The sequence below is a fragment of the Triturus cristatus genome, chromosome 2_1 (assembly GCF_964204655.1).
Source record: "Triturus cristatus chromosome 2_1, aTriCri1.1, whole genome shotgun sequence".
Classification (NCBI taxonomy): domain Eukaryota; kingdom Metazoa; phylum Chordata; class Amphibia; order Caudata; family Salamandridae; genus Triturus; species Triturus cristatus.
Window position 1 is genome coordinate 422,688,433 of NC_140581.1, and position 22,684 is coordinate 422,711,116.

The 22,684-nt window shown below is 47.0% G+C and overlaps 1 protein-coding gene across 4 annotated transcripts in view; it reads left to right on the plus strand.

Annotated features, from left to right (window-relative positions):
* TRAPPC13 (trafficking protein particle complex subunit 13) overlaps positions 1-22,684 on the plus strand; it is a 398,706-nt gene that overhangs the window by 119,660 nt on the left and 256,362 nt on the right. The gene's annotated exons all lie outside the window — the stretch shown is intronic.

The window sequence follows — 22,684 nt, forward strand, 5'->3', positions numbered from 1 at the left end:
TCATGTGGTCTAAAGGTTTTAGTATGTTTGAGCGGGGCGACGCACTCACTTGCAGATTCAAGCCATAACTTGAGATTTGTGGCCTGAGCATGGATTGACTCTGTGGCAACAGGGGCCGTAAGAGTAAGATGGGAGCAGAAAAGATCAATGTTAGCATTTTTCCAGCTCCTTGACTTGAGGTTTTTGGTTGGTTTAGGTTTAGAGGGCTGAACTTCCGGCAGAGTGAAGGACACAAAATGATGATCCGACCAGGTACACGGAGAGATCAAAAGGGTCGAGGGGGGGTCATATTAGCTGTCCAGACCTGGTCTAAAATATGTCCCTTGGTATGGGTGGGTACCTGCACGTGTTGGGTGCAGTTCATACCTAACAGAAGATCCGTTAGTTCAATAGAGCTGACGCTCTCCATTACATCTAGGGGCCAGTAATTGAAGTCCCCTATGATAAGGAGTCTGGCATGAACAATCGCCAGATGAGAGATCATTTCTCCCAAAGCCTGGGGAAAAGTGGGCATACGGCAGGGGGGTCTATAAAAGAGGGCGCAGGTAAAGGATGATTGGGGGGATTCTAGTTTAAAGACTAGACTATCAACCGAGGGCACACCCTTAATCTCCAGAGTCTTAAACTGATGGTCCTTAAGGATAATGGCTGCAACTCCGCCACCCGCTTTCCCTGATCAGCCTTCTCTTTTTAAATCCCCTGTTGTTTCTCGATTCTTTAAGGGCATTACTCACATGTTTCCTCCTGTCCCTTTCGTAATGCCTCAGTGGGATTTGAATCTAGTATTGACCTCTCTGATGTGCGCTCCCTTTGAGCCATTTCATCATTGTCCCCTTCGTCTTCTGACTCTTAAGACTGCTTTCCTGGTTGCCATCACCTCTGCTAGAAGGGTGAATGAGCTCCAGACTCTATCTTCTAAGCCTCCTTTCCTTTCTGTCCATCCGGACAAAGTTGTTCTCAGGACTCGTCCTTCCTTTCTCCCTATGGTGGTAACTGCCTTCCACATAGGCCAGTCTGTTACACTGCCCACCTTCTTTCTGCCTCCGCATCCCTCGAAAGAGGAAGAGAGGCTCCACCGCCTGGACCCAAAACGGGTGCTGTCCTTCTATCTGGACCGCACCAAACCGTTCCGGGTGGACGACCAACTCTTTGTTGGCTACGTGGACTCTAAGAAGGGGCGGGCAGTGCACAAGCGAACCCTCTCTCGGTGGGTCATTTTGTGTATCATGGCCTGTTATTCCTTAGCTAAAAAGGAACCTCCTGTGGGGTTGAGGGCCCATTCCACTCTGGCCACAGCACGACCACTGCCCTGGGCCGGGGAGTCCCCTTGCAGGACATTTGTCAGGCAGCAACGTGGGCCTCGCTGCACACGTTTGCCAAACATTATAGCCTCGTCAGCCAAGTCCGGAGAGACGGCTTCTTTGGCCGTTCCGTTCTCCAGGACTTCCTGGTGTGATCTTGGTTCGCAGACCCACCTCCAGGGTTGGTATTGCTGGGGTATCTATTCTAAGGTGAGGAATCTAACTAACGTGTTTCTTTCAGATGAACAAGTTACTTACCTTCGGTAACGATATATCTGTTAGAAACATTAGTTAGTTAGATTCCTCACCGCCCCACCCATCCTCCCCGTTCTGCGAACAGATATCTAGGGTTAAGGTCATCCCTTTCAGGGCCCTAGATTCTTGGCACCAGTGTCGGTCTCTTGCATGGCTCTGCGTTCCTGGCGCGGAAAGCTATATACAAGAACTAATGTCAGCGCGCGAGGGCGGCGTCTAAGTACTGCAACGTCATCCCGGCGATCACGACGCCGACGACTGACGCAGAGCCGCAGACGACGCCTAGCAACGCGCAAGGGTATTGCTGATATAAAATCTTTCCGGATCCAGCTTGACGCCTGGGGATATTCTAAGGTGAGGAATCTAACTAACTAATGTTTCTTACAGATATATTGTTACCGAAGGTAAGTAACTTGTTCTTCAACAGACAAATGTTACTGTGATGTTACTGTGATGTTCTTGCTGTATCCAAATAAGTTATGGGCTGTAGTCGTGTTCACAGTGTGCACTAATTCCCTCTCTTATTTATGTCTTCTATGTGTCTGCCTATAATTATAATGTAAAACTAAGAAAACTTACTTGGGTATCTGTGTAACATTAAATACCAAACTGAAACATATGAAACTACTGCAACTACGGGGGGTCATTCGTCTGCCTAATGTATCACTTTAATGGCGAATCATAACACTTATTAAGTATCTTGTCTCATGGGCCGGTGGGGGGGGGGGGGGGTTCCCGGGTTAGGGGGGTAAGGGGTAGAAGCGGGTGCGGGTGCGGGTAAGTATGCACCAACCCCCAGCATGTCCTGGCAGGAGAAGGACAGAAGAGATCCTCCACTGTATTCCAACATCGCTATGTGCCTTGTCCTCCCTTGTTGTGTACTATTGTCCCCTCGTTCTGTCTGGGCCTGGCAATGGGCATTCCTGTTTTGGACCCATATGTGTTTCCAGTCCCTATTCTGGTCCTGAGGTGTCCATCTGTAATCCCCTGTTCGTCATTTTGTCTATACCATGCCCCCAGTATTTCTGCCCATGGTTCAGCCAGCGGTTCACGCCTTTTCGTGAACTTATCTTCTTGTAGCAAGGCCCTTTCCTCCGCACTGGCCCAGCAGGAAACCTCGCTTTCCGAGTCAGCTATAAGCGGACTCTCTACTGCCCTCCATCTGAGAGCTAACCTCTGTTTGGCCAGGAGCAAAGCCAGATCCACAAACATGTGCCCTATCCATTTGGATTTGGGCCTCAGTAAGAGTCCTAGTAGGCACGCCTCTGGGGAGAATAACCTATTACGGGCTTAGACCTTATGGAAGGTTTCTACCACCAAGGCCAAGTACTGTTGGAGTTCTGCATCTATCCTGGCACACGACTGGTCGTTTCTCCCATGTTCTATGTTCAATTGGTGCAGTGTAAGGTAAGTACTATGTATTATGTTGAACTGTATTAGCTTGAAGGCTGTATTCCTTGAAAGTTTTTAGGGCTGCCCAGGGCCCTTTGTCATTCTTTCTCAGTCAGTAGCCTATCCAGGGTGCCCTCCCACCATTCCCGTATTCGGGGCAGAGGTCCCCGAGACATCTCCGTTATTGCCAGGTATAGCCACTTTTCCAGATGCCGGCTGCTCCCAACGTCACCATTGCTTGGAGAGCCTCATGCGTGGCCGGTTCATCCGTGCCATTCCCCCATAAGGTTACCAACGCTCCCCTTATCTTATGATAGTTCAAGAACTGCCCTGGTGGCAGATCATGGTACTCCAAAAAATCCTCTAGAGCGAGCATTACCCTATCCTGGTAGTAGTCTCCAACAGACCGAATACCCGCCTCCTCCCAGCCCTGCAATTGCTGCTGTGTAAGGGGAGGGCCTCCGCCCATCTGAGGTGTTCCCGTAAGTGGTAGGTCTGGTGCGTAAAGCAGCGTAGCCGGTGCCCTTTTCTTGCATCTATCTCAACATGCCATTACCAAAGTGAGTAAGGCACTCATGTTTTTAATCTTCAGGCGGGGGTTGAGCATTCTTGCGAGCAGAGTCCCTCGGGCGGAGTGAGCCGGCAGCGCCAATGTCTCTAACCCTCGTCCATTTAACCATCTGCCCAGCTACTGAAGCTGCACTGCCAGATAATATGCTTCAAGGTCTGGAGCGCTCAGCCCCCCCTCCATCCAGGGCATTCTTAAAGTCTTCAGAGAAACCTGATTTCGTCCACCGTCCCACACGAAGTCCCTCAACAGAGCATCCTGGGCCCTGAACCAGATCACTACTGGCAAATTAACAAAGAAATATAACATTCTCGGCAGCACCACCATCATGGGCAATGCTACTCTGGCCATAACTGGCAACTTAAGTGAACGGCAGAAAGACCCATCCGCCCTTAAGGTCCTCAAGGCCCCACCCAGGTTCCCTTCCAACAGGTCTCTCTGTCGATGGTACACCCAGATTCTCAGGTACCTGAAAGTGCCCGGGCCCATTCCAGGTCCAGCGGCCTGTCAAGTACAGTAGGGGAAATGCACACTTTCTTGTTAACGCGCAATCCTGACCGCTCCACAAACTCTTCCAATATACGCAATACCACCTGGACCCCACAGGATCTGTTCCAGAGATAAACCAAGATATCGTCCATGTAGAGCGAGACTGTGTGTTCCGTCCCCTAGAGTACCACTCCAAGATTCCCACTTTCATGCCTGAATCGTTCCGCCAACGGCTCAATGGCCAGGAAAAAGAGCAGAGGTGATAGAGGACGCCCCTGCCGGGTTCCTCTATATATGGGGTATTGGGTCAATACCGTGCGGCTCGTGCGTACTCTAGCTCTGGGACTCGCGTAGAACAGGTGGACCCACTTCAACCAATCATCCCCCAATCCCATCTTCCCCATCGTCGCTTGCAGGAAGTCCCAGCTCAAAGAATCAAAAGCCTTTTCAGGTCCACAGCCACTACTACCGCAATGGGATATTCCCACAAATCCCGGTGGAACAACACATGATACAGTCTCCTCGCATTAATGGATGTTGAACGTGAGGGGATAAACCCATTTTGGTCCACATGGACCAATCCCTGCATCTGGGGTAGGAGCCTGGCCGCTAGCACTTTACTGAGTATTTTAAAGTCGAGGTTCAACATCGACAATGGCCTAAATTCCGTTATATCGGCTACCTCCGTCTTAGTTTTAGGCAAGGGGATCACCAACCCCTCCCTGGCCGACGTTGGAAGATGCTCCTCGTCTTATGCTGTAGCATACATTTGTTCCAGTTTTGGGGCCAACCGATCTACATAAGTAGAGTAAAATTCAGCCAAGAGGCTGTCCGGTCCCGGAGTCTTCCCCCGCGCCATTTCTTTAATGACTGCTCTTATTTCCTGCAGCTTAACCAACTGTGCCAATGTCTCCAGTGCGGTCTGATCTAGCTATCGTAGCCTCAACCCTTCAAGATATGTCACTATCCTGTCGCTCTGTATTTCCACTGGCTTCCCATACAACCGCTCATAGAATTCCCTGAACATTTCATTAATGCCCCGTGGAGAGTATATCACCTGTCCAGTAGAAACTCAAATACTAGCAATTGGTACTCCTCTACCCTCTGGCTTAATCACCAATAGCTTCCCTGCCCCCTTCTACATGCTGCAGCTCCTGATATGTTCTGTAATCCAACATCCTCAGTCTCTCCCACGCGGCACTATAGACACTCTTCACCTCCACCAGGCGTCTCTGAGTGTCCGCTCCTCCATCAACTTCCCCACCCAACAACCGCATCTGGGCCTCCAAAGATTCCAGCTCCTGGGTGATCTCCCTCCTGGCTCCTACCGTCTGTCCCATATACTGTCCTCTAATTACCACCTAAAGGTGTCCCCCTCATTAAGTTAGAGCTAGCTGTCCCCTGGTTCTTCTCAAAGTAAGTTGTAATCGCCCCAGCAAGCTGCTGTCTAAAACAGTCATCCTCTAGTAGATTGGGGTCCAAACGCCATAGTGGAATGGGTGCGTTTCAGGGGTGGGTGCAAACCGTAACAGTAGGGGGCAATGGTCCTATATAGATCTCCCTAAATATACCGCCTTCGCTAGCATCGGGGCTAAATTAACAGAACAAAGGAACATGTCTAATGTTGTATGCGGATCATACAGAGAGGAGTATTCTCTCAGGTGAGTGTTATATATTCGCCAAATATCTAGCAACTCCCATCCCTTGATCCACACCTGCAGGCCCTTAGCCGTCGCGGCCACTGTTGTACCCCCCCATTGGAGGAGTAGATCTGTCCCATGTCGGATCACATTCACAATTAAAATCGCCCCCTAGACTCAGGTCACCCGTTGCCACCCTCGACAGAGGTTTAGACAACTGTGTCAGAAAAGGGACTTGGTCATGGTTCGGCACATACACACTCCCCAGCGTCACTTCTTTGTCCTTCAATCTGCCCTTTACTAGCACAAATCTCCCGTCCGGGTCAATTATTATCTGGTAGGCTTGAAACGGAACTCCAGGTCTAACCCACACAAGGGCCCCCCTTGCATATGTTGAGTACACGGTTGCGAACAATTGCCCCCGCCATCTATGCTCTGAGCCGGCCAACCTCCCTATCCGTGAGGTGGGTCTCCTGCAGCATCACTAAATGAACACCTCTGCGCTTTATGTAACTAAGGATAGTATAACGCTTAGAAGGAGACTCTATACCCTAGATATTCTAGGTCAGGAGCTTAAACTCCTCAGCTTGAGGAGTCATTGGTCATCTCCTAGATCGGTTGTTCCCCCCCACGCCCCCACATCAACATCAGCAGTGGACCCTGCAGTGTGGCACAAAAAACCCAACTGTAAACTCCCCATCCCTTGAGCGGCCTGACAACGTTCAGCTGCCCAAGCCTGAAAAGAAACATCTTGTTATTTAGAATGCCGCCTCCGACTCCAGGGGCGGTATCCTCTGGTGGGGGGTGGAATGAAAGCTCCCATTTGTGGTGCTGAAGGGCATCCCCCTCCCTTCCCTCTGGTATCAGAAACATCCATATAAACAAGGCGTCACCATTTAGTGGTATGATGGTTAACTGTGATCCCTTATCCTTAGACAATATCATCTGCTGAGCTTGGGGTCAATTTCGGCAGCTCCATATCATTCTCTGAATTGTCCTCTGAATTGGACAGACGGCTCCCTTGATCCGAAGATGTGTCTTTGTTCTGGTCCTGGCCTCTGGGTGACATTAGCTAGTGCCACTGCCTTCAGTGCAGCTTCTCGATCTTGCTGTGTTGGGGAAACAGTAGGCCTCCGCAACGCTCTCGATCTCTTGGGACAGCGTTGGCGAATCCTAGCGCTACGTTTCTCCCCCTTCAAACCTGACTGCTATCTGGGCAGGGGCGCGCGCCCTTCCCATAAGCTTCCAGCCATGTCCAGGCTTCTTCCGGGGTGTCGAAGAAATGTGTGGTACCATCAAGCACAATCCAGAAAATAAATGAGTACTGTAGCCTCTCCCCTCGAAGAGCTTTCTTGGCTGCACTTTGGCGGTAAAGTCTGGGTACATTGACACTTTACTGTTGCCCATTGTGTAGGGGCCGTGAGATCTGGACTGCTGCAATATGGCATCCCTGTCCCTATAATGCAGAAGCTTGGCTACCACCAGGCATGAGGGCTTCCCCGGAGCCGGGGGTCGACCCGGGACTCTGTGAGTCTTCTCCAGAGCAAAGAATTGAGATGGTTTGCCAGCCGGCATCACCTCCTTAAACCATGTTTCCAGGGATGTCAGCATGTCCGTCCCTTTCGTGGTCTCTGGGATCCCCACCACCTGGACATTGTTGCGCCTGTTTCTCCCTTCAGCATCTTCTGCCCTCCGTTCGAGCTCCGTCACTCTGGCAATAAGATCATCTAGCCGCGCTAACCCTTGTTTCTGCCCCGGCACTAGTTCTGTGAGGGAGTTTTCTACCTCCGTGACCCTGTCTGCCAGCTTATGGTGTTCCGCCTGCAGCAGACCCAGGCCCACCAACACTGCAACTATATCCTGCTGTAATGCTGTTTTGGTGTCCGAGGTAGCCTCCAGGATCTTTTCCAAGTGGAGGTGTAGCGAGAGATCTTTATTGGTTGTGTCCCCAGTGCCTTGCCCACTATGCTGTGGGGATGATTCCCGGTTGTTGGGCCAGGTGTTGCCTGTTATAATTTTCGGCTGCCCCATTTTACTCCCGTGAGACTCAGCCCAGACACTCTCTCAGGGAACAGGCAGCCTCTCAGTCAGTCTGGCCCCACCCGTGGTCCCAAAGTCCGCCAAGAAACCCGATTCGTAACTCCTGTGGTGTCCCTTCTTATTCCCTTCTCGGTGATCGGGGCCCCAGCCCCCAGGGAAAAGTCTTGCGGGGGATACAGTCACTGCCTCCCAATGCCACCTTTATCCAGGCTCCTGTAGGGACCCCAGCTCCTATTTCGATTTCCCGTCCGGTAGTAAGTACCAAGCAAGCTGTGTGGGCCACACTACCTGGGGTCTCACTCCTCCCTGCTCTGCCCCTTCTGATTCAATACTTGCCCCGAGCGAGGAATCCACTTGCCCAAGTTCTCCACTTCTCTGTGTGTTTCCGCACTGCAGGCGGTCCAGCACTCCCAACACAAAGGGACGTGCGTGAGCTGTTCACTCTCAGTGGTCACAGGCCACAAGTGGCCGTCCTGTGGCGGTACCAGATCAGCCCAGTGCCAAATGCCCCAATCTTGACCCACCAGTTCACTTATTTGTCCTTTCACCAGTCCTCATGATGCAGCGCCCAGGGATCTGCTCCTGTCCCGACCTGTCTGCCGATCCGATACTAGGATCTTTGTCACTGCCACTCGCCTTTGATAATTTGGGCAGCAGCCGTCGCTCCGCCGCCAGGGTCGCAACACATCCCCCCCCCCCCCCCCCAACAGTTCCACAAACTAGAGACCTTGGGTAGGTCAGGGTGGTGTACTTTGTGTGGATCCCACAACATTTCTTAACCACAATGTCCTGCAAACCTCAGCCTTTGACTAAAAACACACATTGTCCTCGTATATCTGTGACGACAATGTCTTGAATCTGCGGGGAGACACAAATTTCTTGCCACCCTGAATTCCCTCACGTCTCCCAATAAGAGCAGTACCCCGTGGGTGTGGCAAGAGACCATGACACAAAAGGCCCTAGAGCGCTACGTGAAGAGATGTGTAATTGTGTCAGCTGCGGATTTGGGGCCATGCTCAGCCACCATTCATGGAAACCTACCAACCGCAGACACTTTTGAAAGCTAGACACCCTCAGGCTTCAAGAGTAGTGTGCCATGTGTGTATCCCACAAGATTTTCTTACCCATAATGCCGTGTAAACCTAAAACTTTGCCTGAAGTCACACATTTTCTATACATTTCTGTGATGGAAACTTCAGGAATCCACTACATTTTCTTCACCAAGCGTTAATTTACCTGTGCCAATAAAAACGTTGTGCCACTTGTGTGGCTGGTCCTAGTGCCCGAGACCGGAACAAATCAAACTGAGGTCGATGGAAGTAACCTCATAGGATCCATGCAAGGCACACTACCTTAGAACCCACAGGTTGTCTAGATAAAAAAAATTCTGTGGTTCATAGGTCTACATGGTTGGGCACAGCCCCAAATACTTTAGGGCCTCTTTGTGTGGTGGACTCGTGACCCACCCACAAAAGTGGGGTACCGTTCTTATCTGGAAATAAGTGGCAACTCTGGTGGTAATAAAGTTATGGCTCCCCAAAAATTCCAAAACTTTCCATCACAGAAATATGATGAACATGGTTTTTTTTAGTCAAAGTTTGAGGTTTGCAAGGGATTCTGGGTAATAAACACTTGAAGAGAGCTACGCAACTCAACCCACCCTTGATTCTCCTACGTGTCTAATTTAAACAATGTGCAACTTTGCTAGGTTTCCCTTGGTGCCGGCTGAACTAGGGCCCAAAGTCCGCAGCAACCCACTTTGGAAAAACAAAGGGTTAGTTATGAGTAGAAAAATGTGAAGGAGTCACTGTTGCATTTTGGGCACTTACTGTCGCACGCACTAGCCCTACCCACACAAGTGAGGTACCATTTTTAGTGGAAGACATGTGGGAGCATAGGATAGGACCTACAAATTCAGAAATGTACATAAAAACACTGCTCCTAAACTCTACATCTTGTGCCCATTTCAGAAATACATAGGTTTCCTTGATACCCATGTTCACTCTCATTTTCAATGTTTCTTTGTTTCAATAGTTAGTTTAGTTGAGAAACCTTTGAGGGATCTGCACAGATGACCCTTGCTGAATTCGGAATTCTGTCTTCTTTTCAGAAATATGTAGTTTTTCTAGATCACTCCTCCTGGGTTTCACACTGGTTTCCACCACAATCTAAAAGTAGGTTGAGAGCACAATAAATAGGAACAATGGGCTATCTCTTTGAAAAATGCAAAACTATGGTAACAAAATTAAAAGTTTTTTATTCATCTCTACTTGTTCCTGAAAGTTGGGAGGATAGTGACTTTAGCACAGCTAACCATTCATAGATGTCAGTTTTAGGAAAAGAAAACAGACACTTTTATTCACAGCACGTTTTTTCCTACTTTTCCCCAAAAACTCAAAATGTAGGTATATTTTGCCTATTTTCTTGGTTCCTCCCTGGGAACCCACAAACCTGGGGTACCTTTAGAATCTTCAGGATGTTGAAAAAAAAGGATGTAAAATTGGCATGGATACCTTATGTGGAGCAAAATGTTATGGAGCCATGAGCTCGAATGACCGAAATAGCCAAAAAAGGACCCACAGGGGGAGGGCAGCAATTTAGCAGTGAAGTTCTAATTCTATGTTCAAATACTTAATTGACTTTGAGGTCGATTCCAGAGTTAATCTCATTGCTAGTGCCACATCCATTTCCTTTGAGGTAAATAGGTTGAAGACTTCTAATTTTTATACATTTATTTTCTGTCTTCATCTCCTTAAATACGAATCTTTCTATTTTCACCATAAACTATGTTAGCGAAAGGAGAGGGTTTGCAAGTTATAATAGAAAATCATATGCATACATAAATAATTTAAATTCACCTTGGCCAATGTTGATGCCCTTTATTTCTAGCTTCTGCATTGATTGGATCGCCAGAGTTTCCATAGAAAGAGCAAATATGCTGAGAGAGAGCTGGCACTCCTGTCTATATACAGGAAATCAGATAGAACAAACTTAGCACTATCCCTACCCATAGAGGACTAATAACAGTCTGGAATCCAGGTTCTGGTATAGTTACCCATTCCCATTAGTGTTTGTTCGAGGAATTGTCAGACTGCTCAATCAAATGGTTTGTCAGCACTCAATATAATCAATACTTTACATCATCTTTGTTATTTTGCATTGTCCTCAATGTGCACTATTTTATCCTGTGCCCACTGATGAAACCCAAGTGGTGTGGATGGAGGACTTGGGGCATAGGTTATTTAGATGGGGCACTACTATACTTGTAAAGATCTCAATGTGTAAGATGAGAAATTATGTTGGGTGGGTTAAGCTATGTTTTCAGGGCTCAACAGTCTTGGGTAGCACGAGTATTATAGCCTGACTTATTAATTTGGTTATTGACTGCTCGTTTTAGAAAGGATTTAAACAGGGGAAGGTGCCAGCAATTGTCTGAGCATTTAAAGAAGAATGCTGTGAAATCATTTGGACGTAGTGCGTTCTCTGTATTTACTCTATCATGTGGTTTCAATACCTCCTCTATCTGTATTGGTGCTTCCAGCAATTCCATGTTGGCCCAGTAATATACCCATATCCTAATGGCGGTAGCCAGTAGATTGTTATAGTTAGGACCAAAACTTCAATAGGAAAAGCGTTTTTTCTTTTGACAATAACTTTGGTGCCGCTTAATGAATCTTAATGACATTTTCAACAAGCATTGGCATAGCCAATAGGTCTCGCCTTTGGGACCTTATAAGTGTTTAGCTATGCAATAGTTGCATAACTAAATACTTATAAGGTCCCAAAAGCGAGACCTATTGGCTATGCAAAGCGGCCGTGTGGCCGTGAAAGTGATCGCGATTGCGATCACGATCAAACATCAAAGCGGTAATCGCGGTAAAGCGCAGCGCGCGCGCACATGCACTGTAGCTCTATGCTGGCCTGGTAGCACTTTTTGGAGCCCTCTCAATAAGTCTCGCCAGACCAGCTCATGCGCTGGGTCAGGCGAGACCTAAAAATTTCACCTTTTTGATTCAGCTGCTGTGTTGAAAGTTTCAGGGTGATCTATCAAGCGGGGGCTGAGAAAAAAAGGGGGTTCCAAAAACCTGTGTTCCCTATGTTATGTCATTGGGGATTTTTCATTTTTTGAACACTACTACAGCCCAAGCAGCTGAACAGAATCACACCAGATTTGGCAGAAAGCCACATATTGGTCAAGAAAGCATGCTTTTAGTGATTTGGTGTAAATCCGTTCAGTAGTTTTTGAGATATTTAAGTAAAAAAATATAGATATCTGGCGATGTGAGTCCTTGCAGTGGACTCGCAGATTCTACTGAAATTTGATTGGCTGTCAACACGTCACCCAGGAAGTGTTGGCAGCCATCTTGGGACTTGGCTTAAAGCAGAGTCACACAAAAAAAGTAAAAAAATAAAAGGGGGCAGGATAGGAATACCCTGATCTCCCCCTACATAGTGTGGGGGAAGGGGTTAAAAGCATTTTTTTGTTTTTAATTTTGCCTTGTATTCGTGGGTGGACAGCAAAAGTTTTTTTATTTTAACAAAGCCACTGGGTAGGGCAAATCCTGGGGGCATGTAAAAAAATAAAGGCAGGGGGGCGCATAGGGTTTATCTAACTGGGACTACCACCTCCCTGGGGTTTTTGTTTGTAATTATGCTGGGATGCCCGCATGGCACCCCAGGGACCAACACCTCCCTGGGACTTGGTTACTCAATAAATGGGGGCCTCTTGGATCCCCTCCTGGCACCAAGTGACCTCCCTGGTGCTTTAGTTACATAGAATGTGGGGGTGGGCGCATGGCCCCCTGCAGTCCCTGGGGCAAATTCTAAAAACAAATTAGGGGGGACGTGTGCCCCCCCCCTTCCTGGAGCCAAATATGGCCCTATGCGGCCCCCCCTCCCCTGTTTTAGGATTAAAAAAAACAAAAAATGGGCGTGCTCCGGGGGATAGGTTCTCCGGGGATGTAATTGGCCCAGGGAGGCCGGCCACCGCTCTGCAAATGTGCCTCCTGGTGCACAACTGGTTGGGCGATGAAGTCCCTTTGGCTGCAGAGGGTCCTTGGGGGTGGGGGGGCCAAGTATCCCTCCTGTCAAATTAGTGCGGGGGAGGCCCATGCGGCCTCCCACGCTGCTCCAGGGACCACCACCTTCCAGGGGCCAAAATCAATTTGATAAAATGGGATGAGGGCCACAGGACCCCCTCCTGGGCAGTTCTTGGCCCAGGGATTGCCACCTCCTTGGGACAGGCCCTACTATGACAAAGGAGGTGGGGGCCTTGTGACCCCCCCCCCCCTCCTGAAGCCTATAATGGCCCTGGAGACTGCCCGTCCCTAGGGACAGCTCCTGCTATGTCTTGGGGTGCCACCTCCGGGACATGGCTGTTTGCTGTGGCTTAGCGGGAGCTTTACCGCTCCCACCAAGTCATAGCAAACGCTCCACTTCCAGCAAGCGAGAGTATTGAAAATGATCTTGCTTGCTGGAAGCGAAGCGCAATTGCCATTACACACAGGCAGGTGCCTTTCCAGCAGTGCTGGCTCCCGCAGGAGGCGGGGAGCTGGTAGGGACCACAGGGGCCTTCAGGCTCCCCCGCGGTCCTCAACCGGCTTGACCGGGTACCCTGGGTGGGACCAGAGTACCCACTATGGAGGGCGTGCCCTGGGAGATGTGGTACCCGGGCGGAAAATTGTCCTGGGGCGGGGGGTTGCGCGGCCCCCTCCTACTTTATAAATATAAAAAGGAAAAGTCAGGCCCTGAGGGATGGGGTCCCCAGGGACAAAATCAGCACAAGAAGGGGGCCCTGCAGACCCCTCTCCCTAATAAAAAATTAATAATTTAAAAAATGATGGCCCCGGGAAAAGTGCCGGAGGCCCTGCCCCCTTTCTCAACCTCTTTGCAAAGGGGCCTCCTGGCACACATCTTGTTGGGGGATGACGTCCCCTTGTTTTCTGAGGGTCCTTTGGGGCCAACAACCCCTCCTGTTACATACATTAAGTCCCACACAATGGGATTGCTGAGAGGTCATCGAAGACCCTGCCCCTTTCTCCACCACTCTGCAAACACGCCTCCTGGCGCACTGCTAGTTGGAAGATTAAGTCCTTTTAGGTGTTGCAGATCTTTGGGGGCCAAGAACCACTCCAGTTACCTCCAGTAAGTCCCACACAGCATGATTGCTGAGAGCTGGTCGGAGGCCCCGTCCCCTTCCTCCATCACTCTGCCAATGCGACTACTAGTTAAAAAAACATAGGCATTAACTTAAAGAACCCAAGGCTACAGGGACATTTTAGTTAGGATATTGATTTTTTTTTTTTTACTTTAGAAATTCACTTAAAAAACAAAGATTGCTAGTTTATTATAATTAGTAAATGGAATTAAAAAACCCTTAGAAATTCACAGAAAAAACTAAAGGTTGCAAGGACGTTATAGTTTGGCTTGGATCTCACTCGCACAAAACCATAGAAATTCAGCAGTTATAGTTACCTAAGCTAACAATAACTTATGCTCCCCATAATGCACTGCTCATTACCTCACAAATTATATCACTCCTGACATGGTCATTGACATCACTCATGACATCTCAAATGACATTATCCACAGAACCACTCATATACCCACTCACCCCATACAACCTCTCATATACCCATTCATAGACCCATACCAGTACTCACAAACACTTGCTTCTCCATAGAGCCCCTCATACACCCACTTGCTCACTTGTACAGCTACTCACACAACCAATCACTCACCATACAGTCACTCATACAACTAGTCACTCACCCACACAGCCACTCACATAGCCATACACTCACCCAGCCATACACTCACCCATACAGCAACTCACACACCCATGCAGCCACTTACCACAGCCACTCACTCACCCATAGAAGCACTCACACACTAACACACACCCAGCCAACCACTTATAAACCCATTAACACATTAATACAAGCACTCCCATATCTGATCACTCACCCATACAGTCATTCACAAAGACACTGACTCACAAAGACACTCACTCTCCAATAGAACCCTTCACACACACCAACTAACTTAACTAAACACTCCCTGAAACAGCCACTTACCCATACAGACACTTACACACCCAGTCACTCACACATACAGCCATTCAGACACCCCACTCAGTCACGCACACAACCATTTGCTCATAGTTATTGGCACACCCACCCACTCACTCACTAACATAGTTACTCACACACCCACTTATCCACATAGCTACTCAGATACCTACTTATACACCCCACCAGCCACTCACACACCCACTAAACCACACATACACTTTCTCACACACCCATACAATCCATCAGTTACCCCCTCACACACTCATACCACTACTGACACAACCACTCACACACCTACAGACCTAGTCAGAAATCCACTCACCCATACAGGCTCTCCAAAGCCCAGTCACACACTGATACAGAGTCGCACATCTACTCAGATTACACATGTTTGAGATAGTATCGCTCATTAGTAGTACAACTAGTATACTCTAACTTTTGTAGTAGTACACCCTTAAACTCTTAAAAACACTTACACTCACTAGATGATGTCATCAGTGATTTCACTGACCATGTCATCAGTGATGTAATACGTGAGGTCATAAGCAGTGCATTGCGGGGGCGTATGTTATAGTTAGCTCAGGTAACTGACTACTGAATTTCATTGGTATTGTCCGAGTGAAATCTGAGCCTAACAGTAACGTCCCTGTAATCTTCGTTTTAATCCGTATGTATGTGTATATATATATATATACACATACATACCAATCGGAGTGAGGCGCTTTAAAAAGTGAACAGTGAATCATTATTCAATGGAAGGCATCTGAGGAAGGCTATTAGGCTGAAATGCATCATGCCGATCGTTTTTGCACTGCAATAAAAGGAGGAACTTTCACTTACCTGTGTGGGCTGACATCCTTTCAAGAAGGGGAAGGATGTTCTGGTTTTGGTGTTAGGAGCTAGCCACAAGCTCTTTTAAGCCCCAGTCCATAAGAGTTCGGCGGTCAGTGGCAAACGTGTGGAAAATCTCAAGGCGCTTGGGAAACGCCGAACCGCCACACACCGCAGGGAGTTGAAAAGCCAGGAACTGCTGGGCCATGACTGCGTGGCTACGTTCATGCTCACTGTAGCGATGGATGTCTGGGCTCGCTGTGGTGACTTGCGGCTGGATAAAGGAATGAAAGTTTCGTTCTTTTCACTACAAGATCCAGGATTCAGTGGTGTAGCTGCGGACACCGCCCACTGGGGCAAGTACTTACGCAAGTGGTGCTGCAGCTGTGGAGGTTCGGACATTGGTTTGAATACCCGCCCCTGTAATCATGTGGGAGTGTCTCTACCAATCGGAGTGAGGCGCTTTAAAAAGTGAACAGTGAATCATTATTCAATGGAAGGCATCTGAGGAAGGCTATTAGGCTGAAATGCATCATGCCGATCGTTTTTGCACTGCAATAAAAGGAGGAACTTTCACTTACCTGTGTGGGCTGACATCCTTTCAAGAAGGGGAAGGATGTTCTGGTTTTGGTGTTAGGAGCTAGCCACAAGCTCTTTTAAGCCCCAGTCCATAAGAGTTCGGCGGTCAGTGGCAAACGTGTGGAAAATCTCAAGGCGCTTGGGAAACGCCGAACCGCCACACACCGCAGGGAGTTGAAAAGCCAGGAACTGCTGGGCCATGACTGCGTGGCTACGTTCATGCTCACTGTAGCGATGGATGTCTGGGCTCGCTGTGGTGACTTGCGGCTGGATAAAGGAATGAAAGTTTTGTTCTTTTCACTACAAGATCCAGGATTCAGTGGTGTAGCTGCGGACACCGCCCACTGGGGCAAGTACTTACGCAAGTGGTGCTGCAGCTGTGGAGGTTCGGACATTGGTTTGAATACCCGCCCCTGTAATCATGTGGGAGTGTCTCTACCAATCGGAGTGAGGCGCTTTAAAAAGTGAACAGTGAATCATTATTCAATGGAAGGCATCTGAGGAAGGCTATTAGGCTGAAATGCATCATGCCGATCGTTTTTGCACTGCAATAAAAGGAGGAACTTTCACTTACCTGTGTGGGCTGACATCCTTTCAAGAAGGGGAAGGATGTTCTGGTTTTGATATATATATATATATATATATATATAACTGAATTGCTGCCTTCCAACTTCCCCACGGGCGATGAAAAGAACCAGCACGAACTCCTCTTAGTTGGAATGACAGGATGTTTATTGCTCACTCAATATGTCATCATATATATATATATATATATATATATATATATATATATATATATATATATATATATATATATATATATATATATATATATATATATATATATATATATATATATATTTTACTGGCGGTCGCCAGTAGATAGTTGTAGTTGGGACCGAGTTCCCATAGGAAATCTGAAAATTCTATTTTGAATAACTTTGGCGCTGGTTGATGAATCCTCGTGAAATTTTCAAAACTAATGGGGCGCTCAGCTCCTACCCTGAAAGTCTCGGGGGGATTCGTCAAGCGGGGGCCGAGAAAAAAGGGGGGTCCCAAAACGCGTTTTCCCCATGCATTTTCCCATAGGACCTTTAGTCGAAAAATTTAATACGTAGTTTATTGTAAAATAAATATATAAAAAAAAAAATACATAAATAACTTAGCATTTAAAAAACCTTACAAATTCACTGAAAAAACCATAGGTTTCACACACGTTATAGTTAGGAATTAGCATTTAAAAAACCTTGCAAATTCACTTAAAAAACCATAGGTTTCACACATGTTATAGTTAGGTGGATATTTCACTCGTAAAAAACCAATGAAAATTCCCCCATTATAGTTAGTTCAGATAACTATAACTCGCGCGACCGCCACTCTATCACAAGGATGATGTCATCCGTGATGTCATGAGTGAGGCCACTGACCATGTCATGAGTGATGTAATATGTGCGAGTTATAGTTATCTGAACTAACTATAACGGGGGAATTTCATTGGTTTTTTACGAGTGATAACATGTGTGAAACCTATGGTTTTTTAAGTGAATATATATATATATATATATATATATATATATATATATATATATATATATATATACACCGTTTTACCGGCCGAAACGCGCCATGGCAGGCAGAAGAGAGCAATAAAAACAATTTCTTACTTACCACAAACAGGAGTTCGCAAATTTTTCCTCGCCGAAGTTCGGAGGTTTGAGAGTATTTGGAGTTGAGATATATATCCATATATATATCTATATATATATCCATCCATCCTACTGTCAGTTGCCAGTAGGTAGTTATAGTTAGGACCTAGTTACTAGAGGAAAATGGCAACATTCTATTCGCAATAACTTTGGCGCCTATTGATGAATCTTCGTGAAAGTTTTGAAACTAATTCTTTGTTGAGATCAGCTCCTATGTTGAAAGTTTGGGGGTGATTCGTCAAGGGGGGGCCGAGGAAAAAGGGGGGTCCCAAAACGTGTTTTTTCAATGTTAATTTCCATAGGAAACTTTAGAAAAGGCTACAGGTCGAACGGAATTACCCCAAATTTGGCAGGGAGAAGGGCCTTGGTCTAGAAAGCGCGCTTTTGTTTATTTGTTGTAAATCCGTTCAGTAGTTTTTGAGAAATATCGAAATTTACAGATATCGATATTTGGGAATTCTGCCATCTGATTGGCTGAGGCATTACGAGCACAAGCTTGCTGCTGATTGGCTGCGAGCGCTGCGAGCGTTTGCAACTAGGAAGTGTTGGCCGCCATTTTCTGATTCCGTTGAAGCAAGTAAGGGGGAAAAAAGGCAAAAAATGTGGGAAATGGAAGGGTAAGCACTGTAACCTCTGTGGGGTGTTTAGGGTGTGCTATAGAGGGGGTGCGAAGCGAACTACTCGTACCTACCGGTCTGAATGTGCTGGGTACGGAAATTAAGTGAGGTATTGCGTAGTCTGATGCTGCTAAGCTGAGGTGCTGCCGGAGTCGGGGATGAAAGCGTGAGTCCAAACTGTGTGTCATATGCTGTGAAGTCATGTGCTCTGGCTGGTGTGCCACATCTGTCAAGTAGTGTCAGCATGTATTTATACCTACTCAGAGGAACTTTTGTTTTGAACATTGTAACTTGTGTATGGTGCTTAGGGGGTGTTATACAAGGAGTATGAAGGTAAATTTGCGTGTATCAAATCAATATGGTATTTGTAAAGCGCAAACTACTCACCCTTATGGGTCTGAAGCCCCTCGAGGCCGGTGTGGAAATTATGTGAGCTATTAAGTGAGCTATTGCCCAGAGCCACATGGTGCCGAGCTGAGGTGTGCAAAGGTGTCCTTCATAAGCATTTCCAAACCTACCCCAGTCAATGTGCCTAGGTCATTTCCACCACAGCGGTTTTAACCAAAGGTAGCAATTGGTGCAACTTCAATCTTCTCTGTGTAAACCATTTAATGTCCACATTTTGTAAACCTAGGTCTAAGTCAATACGTCTGTGTTCTGCATACCTCTTGCACCTGAAAATATAGCTATGTCCTACGATCCACACTAGCATTTTGAAGGTATGGTTGGAAGGTATGGAAAGATGTCTGTAGCTCATGCAATTCCTTGGTAGAATAAGAGATATGTTTAAAGATGGGGGAAGTACTTTTTTTTGCCATACAAAACGATACGTGATTGGGCGTTGAAAGGCATTCTTTTTTAAAAGTAGAGTGCACATTCGTTTTGTGGAAAAGCATCTTTGTGATCGGTTAAGAAAAAGCAGTTTCAACGTGGAGTACATATCATAGGATAACATTTGCTCAACTGAAACACAGCTGCTACTTGCATTTGGAAGGCACTGTTCGAACTTAAAACAGTCGTGAACTTTTAACCTACACGTGCCGTTAAATGTTCGAGAAAATGTTGAAAAAAAATATCGTTGGGGTCACTGCCATTCAGGACTCAGGACACAGTTCCACATGTGGGATTGTTCGGCTTGTGTTGAACAGAGTTATTGGCACCATGTGTCGCTGTCGTTGCATATGGAAATATGCCTCACTGATCGAAGGGAGTCTGGTGCTGTGGTTTTCTCACGGAGTTAGGGTCACTACCATTCTGGACTTAAGACACACACATGTGGGATTGGCATGTGTTGAAGACGGTTAGTGGCACCATTTGTCTCCGGTCTTCCACAGTGTAGGCCAGAGGTAGCGGTGAGCAAGGGCCCACAGCCACGTGCATACATTGGTGGCCCCACTGGCCAGCGTAGTGCAGGTTCAGTGGCACCACGTGTCGCCGGCCTTCCATATGGAAATACCCCTCACTGATCGAAGGGAGTCTGGTGCTGTGGTCGCTGCAATTCAGGACGGACTCAGGACACACTTACACATGTGGCATCGGCTTGTGTTGAACAGGGTTAGTTGGCACCACGTGTCGCCGGTCTTCCACAGTGTAGGCCAGAGGCAGCGGTGAGCAAAGGCCCACAGGCAGGTGACGTTGACTTGAGCTGCACAGATTGGGAGCATGTGGTCTTCTTAACCCATTATACTGTCTTACACAATTTGCGTCGCTACTAATCTTGAATTGTGAACTGTGTAACCCCAGTGTAGGGCGGAGGCAGCGGTCAGGATAGGCGCACAGCTACGTGGCGATGACTTATGATGCAGTGAGTTAGTCATCAGCAGTGCATTGCGGGGGCGCGAGTTATAGTTAGCTCAACTAACTAGAACAGGGGGATTTCTATGGTTTTCTATGAGTGAAATGTCCAACTAACTATAACATCCCTGAAACCTATGTTTTTTTCAGTGAATTTCAAAGGTTATTTAAATGCTAATTTCTGACTATAACGTCCCTGAAACCTATGTTTTTTTCTGTGAATTTCTAAGGTTTTTTAAATGCTAATTTCTAACTATAACGTGTCTGAAACCTATGGTTTTTTCTGTAAAAAAAAAAAAAATATATATATATATACATCACAGTATTCCACCTGGGCCAGCCGAACTCGCGGCGGGTGCAACCGGGAAGCGGTGATGGAAACCGCTTATAACACAGCAAAAATTGGGGCGGGACCTAGATTTAAATAAATACCTGTTTGCCGAACATGCTCGCTTCCTTCATTTTCTTAAGCCAGTGATCAAGAGCACGTGGCGTGCTCGAAACGCGCTTGGCAGCCGATTTTTTTGTGTGTGTGTCTGTCTGTCTGTGTCTCTCTCTCTCTGTGTGTCTCTCTCTCTCTCTGTCTGTGTCTCTCTCTCTGTCTGTCTGTGTCTCTATCTCTGTCTGTCTCTCTGTCTGTCTCTCTCTCTGTCTCTCTCTCTGTCTGTCTCTCTCTCTCTCTCTGTGTCTCTCTCTCTCTCTGTCTCTCTCTGTCCGGAACGAGGCCACACGAAGAATCCAGGGAAAAGCTTTTATTGGACAGCAGTTAAGGCATAATGCATGTCGGCCTTGGAGCCTTCGTCAGATTCTGCTGGAAACATAACCACGCCTTCGCATTTAAGCAGTCCTCCCAATGTTAGGAGCACACACCTCCCCAACCATGTGATCGTCCACCTGCTGCAACACGGTAGGTACTACAGCTCCCAGAATGCATCTAAACTGGGCAGGCAGTACGGGGGGAAAATTCGGTGAAAATTGGTTTCTTGTGGCACTGATGACATGCAGGGCAAGGCGCGTTGTGTCCGGTCACTGTACAGTCCTGAAGCCTCCCTGCGTCCCCGCATACGTTCCAACCTCTGAGGCGCAAGTCCGCCGGTCCGTGTGCTGATTACAGTGAGTCAACACTTCCCGTGTAGTCACGAGCTGCCACTGGCAGCGGTCCTTGCAATACTTGCACTTTGAAGGTGGGCTGGTGTTGTACCAATACCTTGGTCAAAGAAAACGAACTGCAGAAGCCAGTGTAACAACCAGCCAGCTTGTAGAACGGGGCCCCTTCACGCGCCTCTGGCCGACGCACAAATATCCACAGAACCCCTCCGACAAGCAGAAGGAAGAGGCCACACGAGGAATCCAGGGAAAAGCTTTTATTGGACAGCAGTTAAGGCATAATGCATTTCGGCCTTGGAGCCTTCATCAGATGCCGCTGCTAACCTGGAAACATAACCACGCCTTCGCATTTAAGTAGTCCTGCAGTCCTCCCAATGTTAGGAGCACACACCTCCCCAACCATGTGATCGTCCACCTGCTGCAACACGGATATATATATATATATAATATGTAGGTGTGTTTGTGTGTGTGTGTGTGTATATATGTATTTGTGTATGTATGTTTGTGTGTATATATATATATATGTATGTTTATATATAGATGTGTTTATATATGTATGTGTGTATATATTTACATATATATATATATTTGTGTATGTATATCTATTTTTGTTGTTGTTTATATATAGATGTGTTTATATATGGTTGTGTGTGTGTATATATATGTATGTGTGTTTATATCCTTCCAAATGTCTTTGTTTCAGTCTTAGGAGTGCACATTCTTTTCCATTCATGACAAGTGCCTGCAGTTAAGGGTGTAAGCCAAATCTTTCCTCCATGTTTCCTGAGACAAAGTAGTTGTTTATTTATTTATTTAGTGTTTTGTATAGCCCGAACGTGACCCATGAGGGTATCGGAGCGCTTTACAGCAATAGCAAGTTATTTACAAGATTTAGTAAAAAGAAGTTAAATACAAGTTGGAGCAGGTGAACATGAAAAAACAGTGCAGGGAATAACAGGCTATTTACAGGGAGTAGGAGTGGCAATTAAGAGTACAGTTGGGGGAGATAGCAAGAGGATGTTGGCAGGAGCAAAAGGAGAATGCACAGCTCCAACCTTTGCCCCTAAAATGACAGTGTGGTTAGAAAGATGCAGAGTGGTAAGCAATGTCTATGAAGAAGGAATCACGTGGTTTACATATGAGAGCAAAGTCGGCAACCCCGGTAGAGTTCAAGTACAGAACACTAGCAAATCGCTGGGCTGCTGAAACTGTAGAAGCACTGAGAGAGTTTAGGGTAGTAATTTGCCCATTAGGAAAGTCTTCGCTTCCTGTTTTAATCTTAATAGAGTTGG